At 44.0% G+C, this 7,873-nt stretch overlaps 1 protein-coding gene and 1 long non-coding RNA gene across 19 annotated transcripts in view; one reads left to right on the top strand and one right to left on the bottom strand.

The window, feature by feature from the left end:
* Nucleotides 1-7,873, bottom strand: part of RAI1 (retinoic acid induced 1) — a 305,090-nt gene that overhangs the window by 208,241 nt on the left and 88,976 nt on the right. The gene's annotated exons all lie outside the window — the stretch shown is intronic.
* LOC140530986 (uncharacterized) overlaps nucleotides 1-7,873 on the top strand; it is a 202,907-nt gene that overhangs the window by 155,214 nt on the left and 39,820 nt on the right. For all 15 annotated transcript variants that reach the window (XR_011976214.1, XR_011976223.1, XR_011976219.1 and 12 more), the window contains one exon: nucleotides 6,296-6,429. This is a non-coding gene — a long non-coding RNA (uncharacterized lncRNA). The remainder of the gene's footprint in view (nucleotides 1-6,295; nucleotides 6,430-7,873) is intronic.

Here is a 7,873-nt window from a genome sequence, read left to right as displayed (position 1 = left end):
GCTCTGAATGGCTTGTGTGTGTCCAGAAGCTGAGACTGTGCAGGCAGGAGCCTCAGGGAGGGGGGAGGGAGCTGGGGGCTCTTTGCCTGCTGGAATTAAGAACACACTGGTTTGGCCTGTGTGTCTGACCAGCCATAAAGAGAGTTGGTTTACAGCTGAGATAGGAGGTGGGTAACCTGAGAAGTGGGGGAAGGAAGGCTGGGAGAGGAGTGGAGGAAAGGGGCTGGGCTGCTTCTAGAGATGTGGGTGATAGGAGGGAAATCAGGATGTTGGGGATCCTTGGCCAGGAAAAAAAGTGTTTCTGTTTTGCTTTCTGTGTTGTTTGTCCTTCCCCGAGTGATAGAACAGGCTTTGGTGTTTCATAACACAGATATCAAATCTTGCCTTAGCACCGCCCCCTCCCCATTCACCCAAGACCTGGGAAATGCAAGGGAAGCCCTCCTCCCCTTTCCCCTTCCCTACCCCCGCCTACTTAACTGCCAGTAGGGAGGAACCTGGGCCTGAGAAGTGACGTCAGCTATTATGTGAGGTTGTGTTCAGGATAGCAAAGGAGCCAAGGTCCCCTCGCCCCCCAGGTCCCACCCCCACCCCATTACTTAGCTAGCAAGGCCAGCCTCACATCTCACTGTTGTTGGTACTTTCTGAAACCATGCTTTGGGGCAGAAAGGATTGTGTATGGGAAATGGATGAGGGAGACTGATAACTGGAGGAGCAGTGGGGCGTGTCCTCCAGGGGTGGGGGAAACAGAGCCCTTTGGGAATCTAGATGTTTCTATACCTCTGAGTCACTGTGCCATCAGTTTTCTCCACTGGAAAGATGAAATAATGCTATCTGCTCCCTTCCCGTTCTGTGAAGATGGAACAGTTCAATGGATTTGAAAATGCTTTGAAATTTATTAAACAGGTGAATATTTATGAGTTGAAGAAGTTGAAGAGATCCATTATTTTCCTTAACAGATAGATATACCATCGTTTTTGACACTGCCTGGGCTCTTTCTTTAAGATTTTTGGTATTGTTTTGTGATTTAATTGGTACAATGGGAAGAAACTCCCTCTACCAATGAAGATCACTGACTGTTCTGAAATTTATAGTCTTAGAGAGCTGGCTGGGCATGCTGAGAAGTTCCAGTTAAGGGATTTGGCTGGTCACATAGCCAAGTCACTCTGAGGCCTTACTTGATCCCAGGTATTCCTAACTCTGAGGCCAGAGCGCCATTCACTAGGCAATGCTGCCTCTCTGACCTGTAGAATACAAGTATTTAATATTCTAATTCCTACTGTGTTCAAAACACACTCCTGAAGCATCCTGTGAAAGAATGTCCCTCCTTCCACCCTCATCTCTCATAGGACCAACCACCTCAACTGAGTTCTGGGTTGTTCTCTACTCCTCCCCCACCTTGTTCACATTATCTGGCTGGGGCCAGATGTGAGAGGTGTGGCTGATTATAAATAATGAAATGGCCAGGTGTTACAAATAGGCGGCTGGGGAAACACAGATGTGTTCCGTGTCCTACAGAAGGCCTCTCTGTTCCCTCTGATCACAGAATTTAAGAGCCAGGAGGGATCTTGGAGGTGATCTAGTCCCGCCCCTTCATTTTACAAGGGAGGAAACAGGTCCAGAGAGAAGTGACTTGCCCAAAGTCACATAGCTAATTAGCAACACCGTAGGAGTTTTTTCTAAAGAGGGGAAATCTTGAAGACAATGTAGTGGGAAGTCTGGCATGGTGCTATCCCTGAGGCCTGGGTTGTAAGGGATAGATGGGACTCTCTGTTGCCAGTCTTTCAATTAGTCCTAACACTGGTAAAATACTCTGAGCAGACATAAAGAGGGCTAATTCCCCTCCCCTACATCACCCCACAGAATCACTGCCCTCAGCAGAGTTGTCAGATTCCAGTGCCAGCTATGCTACCACCACTTTGCATGACCTTGGCCCTGAGTTTCCTTCTCTGTGAAATGAGGGTGTGGGATGAGAAGATCTCTAAGGCCCCTTCCAGCTCTGACAAGTCTATGATTCTGGGAAGGGGGGAGGGGGAGGGTTTCCATCATCAGTAATGAATGCTTCTTCCCTGCATTAGGAGAAAGGCTGAAGCTGGCATGACGTTTAATTAATCTGTGCCGATTAGCATTATTAAAGAAAACAAAGGGAGTTATTGGAGATTTAGCTCCCAGAATATAATCAAGAAGATCTCCCCCTGGGGATGAGACTGCCCCTCAGCATCCATGTCCAATTTGCACTCCCAAGTAGAGGAGTGAGGGAGTTGACAGCAAGCGTGTAGATGTCATCGAATTTAGGAGTCATTAGCTGGAGACATAGAAAGAGAGGCAGAAAGCCTGGAAGAGGAGGAATGTTACAGGCTTTTGCACTGAACTAGCTTCTGGGGCTACAATGACAAAAACAAAAACAAAACAGTGGCTGCGCTCTGATCTTATAGTCCAGCCAGAGGCATAGAACTAGGTGGGAATCAAGGAAAGGGACACATGGCAGGTAGCTCTGAGCTGAGTTTTGAAAGTAACTAGAGATTCTGAGCCTGGAATCAGGAAGACCTGAGTTCAAATCTAAGCCTTAAACACCTATTAGGTATGTGACTTTGGGCAAGTCTGTTTGCCTTAATCCACCGTGGAAGGAAATGGTAAACCACCCCAGTATCTTCACCATGAAAACCCCCTGGACGATATGATCCACAGTGTCTCGAATAGTTGTGTATGACTGAACAACTGAACAACAAGGGATTCTGAGAGATGGCACTGAGGACATTCCAGGAATGGAGGGAGAGGTAGTCATTGTAAAGTCAGGGAATGCAATATATGAGAAATAGAAAGAAGATTGGTTTGACTGGACTGCAGGATGCATGGATTTGAATGTGCAATAAGGCTGGAAAAAGGTGCACTGAGGCTAGGTGATGAAGGGATTTAAATTCCAAACAGGACTTCATGTTTGATCCTGGTGATGAAAGGGAGCCACTGGAGGTTGTTGAGTAAGGAAGTGACATGGCCAGGCTTGTGCTTAAGGAAAAACAACTAGAAGGCTATTGCAATAAAGCAGGAGAAAAGTGGTGAGAGACTGAGCTATGTGAGTGGGGAAAAGGAGATGGAGGAAAGAGATGTGCGGGTAGAATTGACAAGATTTGGCATCTGTGAGGATATATGGGGTAAATGGGAGTGACGAGTTGAGTATCACACCAAGGTTTCAAACCTGGGTGAATACCTTGTGGGGAGAAAAATGCCCATTTTCCTAGTCTGTAGAATAGAGGTGTCAAGCTCAAGGCTTATAGACCACTGGTGCTCCTCAAAACTCCAGAGTATATAGCCTGAACCAGATCAAAATATAGTTGGAAAATGTCTAACAAAAATAAAAATGCAATATAACACAGATAATTTTAATCTGTGGTTTTCTAAGTCAATATGCAGCCCATAGGGATCTTTTTCTACTTGAGTTAGATACCACCAGTCTAAGGGAGCTAGGTGGCACAGTGGATAGAGTGCCAGGCTTGGAATCAGGAAGACTCTTTTTCCTGATTTCAAATCTGGCCTCAAACACTTACTAGCTGTGTGACCCTGGACAAGTCACTTTACCCAGTTTGTTTCAGTTTTTTCATCTGTAAAGAGAGTTGGAGAAGGAAATGGCAAAGTATTTTTGCCAAGAAAACCCCTAATGGGATCACGAAGAGTCAGACACAACTGAAGTCTAGAGGATCCAGTTATACAAGGTCATTTTGGGAAATTAAATGTATTCTAGGTTATTCTGGCCTTACGTGTGACTACTGAACATAACATCTGGTAAACGTACTTTCACTAGGATGTTGCGATAGTGGGTGCTCTGAGGTTGTTGAAAATTTTAATTTTCTGTGTATGTGTGTATATGTGTGTATGTGTGTGTGTGTATGTGTGTGTGTGTGTGTGTGTGTGTGTGTGTGTGCAGGTTTAGACTTTGCTTTCTGTTGGGGTTGTGCTTATAGGAAAGTTGTGACACAAACAGGATGGTTTACTCCTCAAACCCAGCCCTGGGGTTTGATGGAGCCTTTGTCTTTCATTTCATGACAGAGTGAGTCAAAAGATAGCCTTGAATGTTTGACTCCTTTCCCTTCACCCTGCCAAAAGTGGATAACCGTGCCTCTATCTGAGATCCCCCTCCCCTCAAGAAACAAGGTAATCACTGTCTCCAAACACCTCCAGGGCTCTTTATTTATTTATCTTTGTATCCTTTAAAAGACCTGGAAATCAGGAAGGTACAAGATCAGGGAAGGGCAACTGTCCTACTTCTCAAAATAGGGGGAAAAACCAGGATATGCAAGCCATAGATCAGTGAACTTGACTTCAAGTCCTTGGAAAATTCTAGACAGAACCATTCAAGAGATGGGGGATGACATTCTAGAAAAGAAAGTGGTGATTACAAAGAGTCAGCATGGCTTCATCAAGAATAGGTCATGCCACACTAACCCCATTTCCTTTTTTGACAGGATTACTAAATTAAGAGATGGGGGTAATGCTGTTGATATAGCTCACTTAGGTTTCAGCAAAGCTTTTGACAAATTATCTCATACTATTCTTTCTGGTATAGAAAATGAGGAGATATGAATTAGACAATCGGATAAATCCAAAACAAGCTAAATGGCAGGACCCAAAGAATGGCAGGAAGTACTCCCTGAAGTACCTGGGCATCTGTTTTTGGTCCTAGTCTGTCGAACATTTTTTAGTCAATGACTTGGAAAAAGAAATAGCATGCTCATCAAAGCTGAGTGCGATAGTTAACACCTTGGATGATAGAGTTGCAATCCAAAAGGATTTTGATGGGTTAGAGCAGGGGTGGGGAACCTGTGGCCTCAAGGCCACCTAGGTCCTCAAGTGCAGCCCTTTGACTGAATTCAAATAAGTTGGCCACACTTGAGGACCTAGAGGGCCATATGTGGCCTCGAGGCAGTAGGTTTCCCACCCCTGGGTTAGAGCTTTAGGCTAGACCTAAGAAGATGAAACCCAGTAGATGTAAATGTAAACTCTTATGTTATTAAAAAAATCAACACCATCAATACAAGATGGGGATTGTATGCATAGATAGCAGTTGTTCTGAAGAAAATCTGAGAGTTTGAGTAGCCTTCAAACTCACATGCATTAACAGTGTGCTAACAGGCTAGTATGACCTTTGGGCTGCATTAGGAGGAATAAAGTTTCCAGGAATAGGAAGGCAATAGGCCTACTGTACTGTAACCTTGTATGACCCCGTCTGGGGTATTAAGTTCAGTTCTGGGCACTCTCAGCAAGCTGGAAGAGTGTCCAAAGGAGGTCAACCAGGATGGTGAACGGTGAAGAGTCCATGACATATGAGGAGTCATTGAAGAGAAAAGGGACATTTAGGCTGGAGAAAAGAAGACTCAGAGTGTGTAAGATAGCTGTGCTCACATAGTATATCCTGAAGGGATGTCATATTGAAGAAGGATGAGACTTTTTCTCTTTGGCACCAGAGGGAAGAACTAGGAATGATGGATGGGAATTGCAAAGGAGCCAATTTAGGCTTGATGTCAGGAAAAATTTCCTAACAATTAGAGCTGTCCAAATGTGGAATGGGTTGTGGTGCACTCCTCTTCCTTGGTCTCTATGCAGAAGCTAGACCATCACGTGTTAAGCAGGTTATCGAGGGGATTCCTTTCAAGTCTCACCCACTGAGGTGAATGGGTAATGAGATACTTTCCACTCTTAATTCTGTGATTCTGTGAAGCCAGCTTGTTGGACTGACCTGAACATACTGTGCTTGTTCCCAACAGTTTCACCTTTTTGGAGTTGTTTTTCTGACCTGGAATGCCCTTCTCCTTCCTTTGTGTCAGCCTGGTACCTAGCTAGCCATCCTTCAAGGCCTTGCCCAAAGTCCACCTCATCTATGAAGCCTCCTTACCTGGAAGTAATCTTATAGAATCATAGAGCTGTTCCACTTTCAAGAGCTCTTAGGGATGATCTATTCCAACCCCTTATTTCATAGACCAGGAAACTGAGGCTCAGAGAGGTTAAGCCACAAATCCTTGGCATCCTTCTTCAAAACTCCTAATTTTTTTTATCAATCAATTGGAAATTATTGATTCAGTTCAACCAAGATTTATTAGTAAGCTCTTCAATAAAGAGTGTATTTTTTTATGCAAAGATAAAAATAAAAGTTCCTGCCCTTTGGGAACCAAAATTCTATTGAAGGGTGTGTGTGTGTGTGTGTGTGTGTGTGTGTGTGTATGTGTGTGTGTGTGTATGTGTGTGTGTGTGTGTGTGTGTGTACGTACACTGATAAGTAAATACAAGGTATAAACTCTGGTTGCAGACCTTGCTTTGCCACTAAGCAGAAGGCCTTGTGCTGGAGGTCATGCTTGGATTCTACCTTGAAGAAGGCCAAGGATTCCAAGAGGCAGAGGTGAGGAGAATGCATATGAGACATGGAGGATCACCTGTGCAAAGGTAAGGAGATAGCAGATGGAATATTGTGTGTGAGGAACAATGAGCAAGTCAGTTTGATTGAAATGGAGACAGTGTGAAAGGGAGTGACAGTAAATAACACGAGGAAGGTAGGTGGAAGCCAGGCTGTAGAAGGCCTTAAATGCCAGCCTGAAGATTTCATGCTTTATATCAGAAATAATAGGGAGTCAACAAAGATTTTTGACTAGAGAAGTGGCATGATCAGACTGTGTTTTAGAAACATCAATTTGGTATCCATGTGGAGAATGGATTACAGACAGAAGAGGGTGGAAACAAGAGGACCAGTTGAAATAGTCTGGATGGGAGGTGATGAGGGCTTGAACAAGAGTATATACTTCCATTTTATTCAACTAGATTATGTTTAACTTCCCTGCTCTGCTCTTATCTCTTTCCTCTATGTGGCATCTATCCCTAAGGAGGCAGATTTGCTCATGTACAACAGAGGTGTCAAACATAGACTAGCAGGCCGGCCATGTAGCTTACCCTAACACTCCCAAGCGTGGACCAAACCAGATTAAGACATTATTGGGAAATATTTAACAAAATAAATAAAACCAGAATAGAATATAGATAATGTTAATTTATGGCTTTTTAAGACAATGAGTTGTCTTTCAGTCCTGTCTGACTTCATGACCCCATTTAGGGTTTTCTTGGCAAAGATATTGGAGTGGTTTGCCATTTCCTTCTCCAGCTCACCTTTCTCAGATGAAGAAACTGAGGGAAGCAGAATTAAGTGACTTGCCCAGGGTCACACAGCTAGTAAGTGTCTGAGGCCAGATTTGAACTCAGGAAGATGAGCCTTTCCTGACTCCAGGCCCTGCACTCTATCTACTTTTGCTACCTAGCTTCTCTTTCTAAGATGGTATGAGGCCCCTTTTCTATTTGAGTTTGGACACCACTGATCTAGAAGGATGATGGAATCCTAGAATTTTAGGATTGAAAGAGTCATGGTAGAAGCTTCTTTATTTCCTGCTAGTTCCTTCATTATGGGCAGGAAGAACATAAATCATATATTTAAACCTGAAAGGAAACTTCAAGGGTATTGAATTCAACCCCATCATTTTAGAGTTGAGGAAGCAAAATGAGTTAAGAAACTTGTCCGGAATCACTCAGGTAGAAAAGGGAGGCAGGATTTGCACTCAGGCTCTGGACCTGCAACTCCAGCTTCGCACTGTTCCATATCATCTCCCATGGTTATTACCTCTGCCCTCCCTTCCTTCTGAGGCTGAAGATTTACCATTCTCCCTGAGATTTTTCATTGATAATGCACAAGGAGGCAGAGATCCTCTGGCCTAGGAGTCTCCTCTTCCCTCTCCATGTCAGGATCATGCTATCACGTGGGCAAGGTAGATAGTTGGAAGTATTATGGGAAGATCTCCACACTGTCACCTATTCATCAGAGTACCAAAAATGTATTTCTTTGGGT

This window comes from Notamacropus eugenii, chromosome 3 (genome assembly GCF_028372415.1).
Source record: "Notamacropus eugenii isolate mMacEug1 chromosome 3, mMacEug1.pri_v2, whole genome shotgun sequence".
Classification (NCBI taxonomy): domain Eukaryota; kingdom Metazoa; phylum Chordata; class Mammalia; order Diprotodontia; family Macropodidae; genus Notamacropus; species Notamacropus eugenii.
Note: the sequence above shows the minus strand (reverse complement) of the source record. Positions and strands in the feature narration are given on the sequence as shown.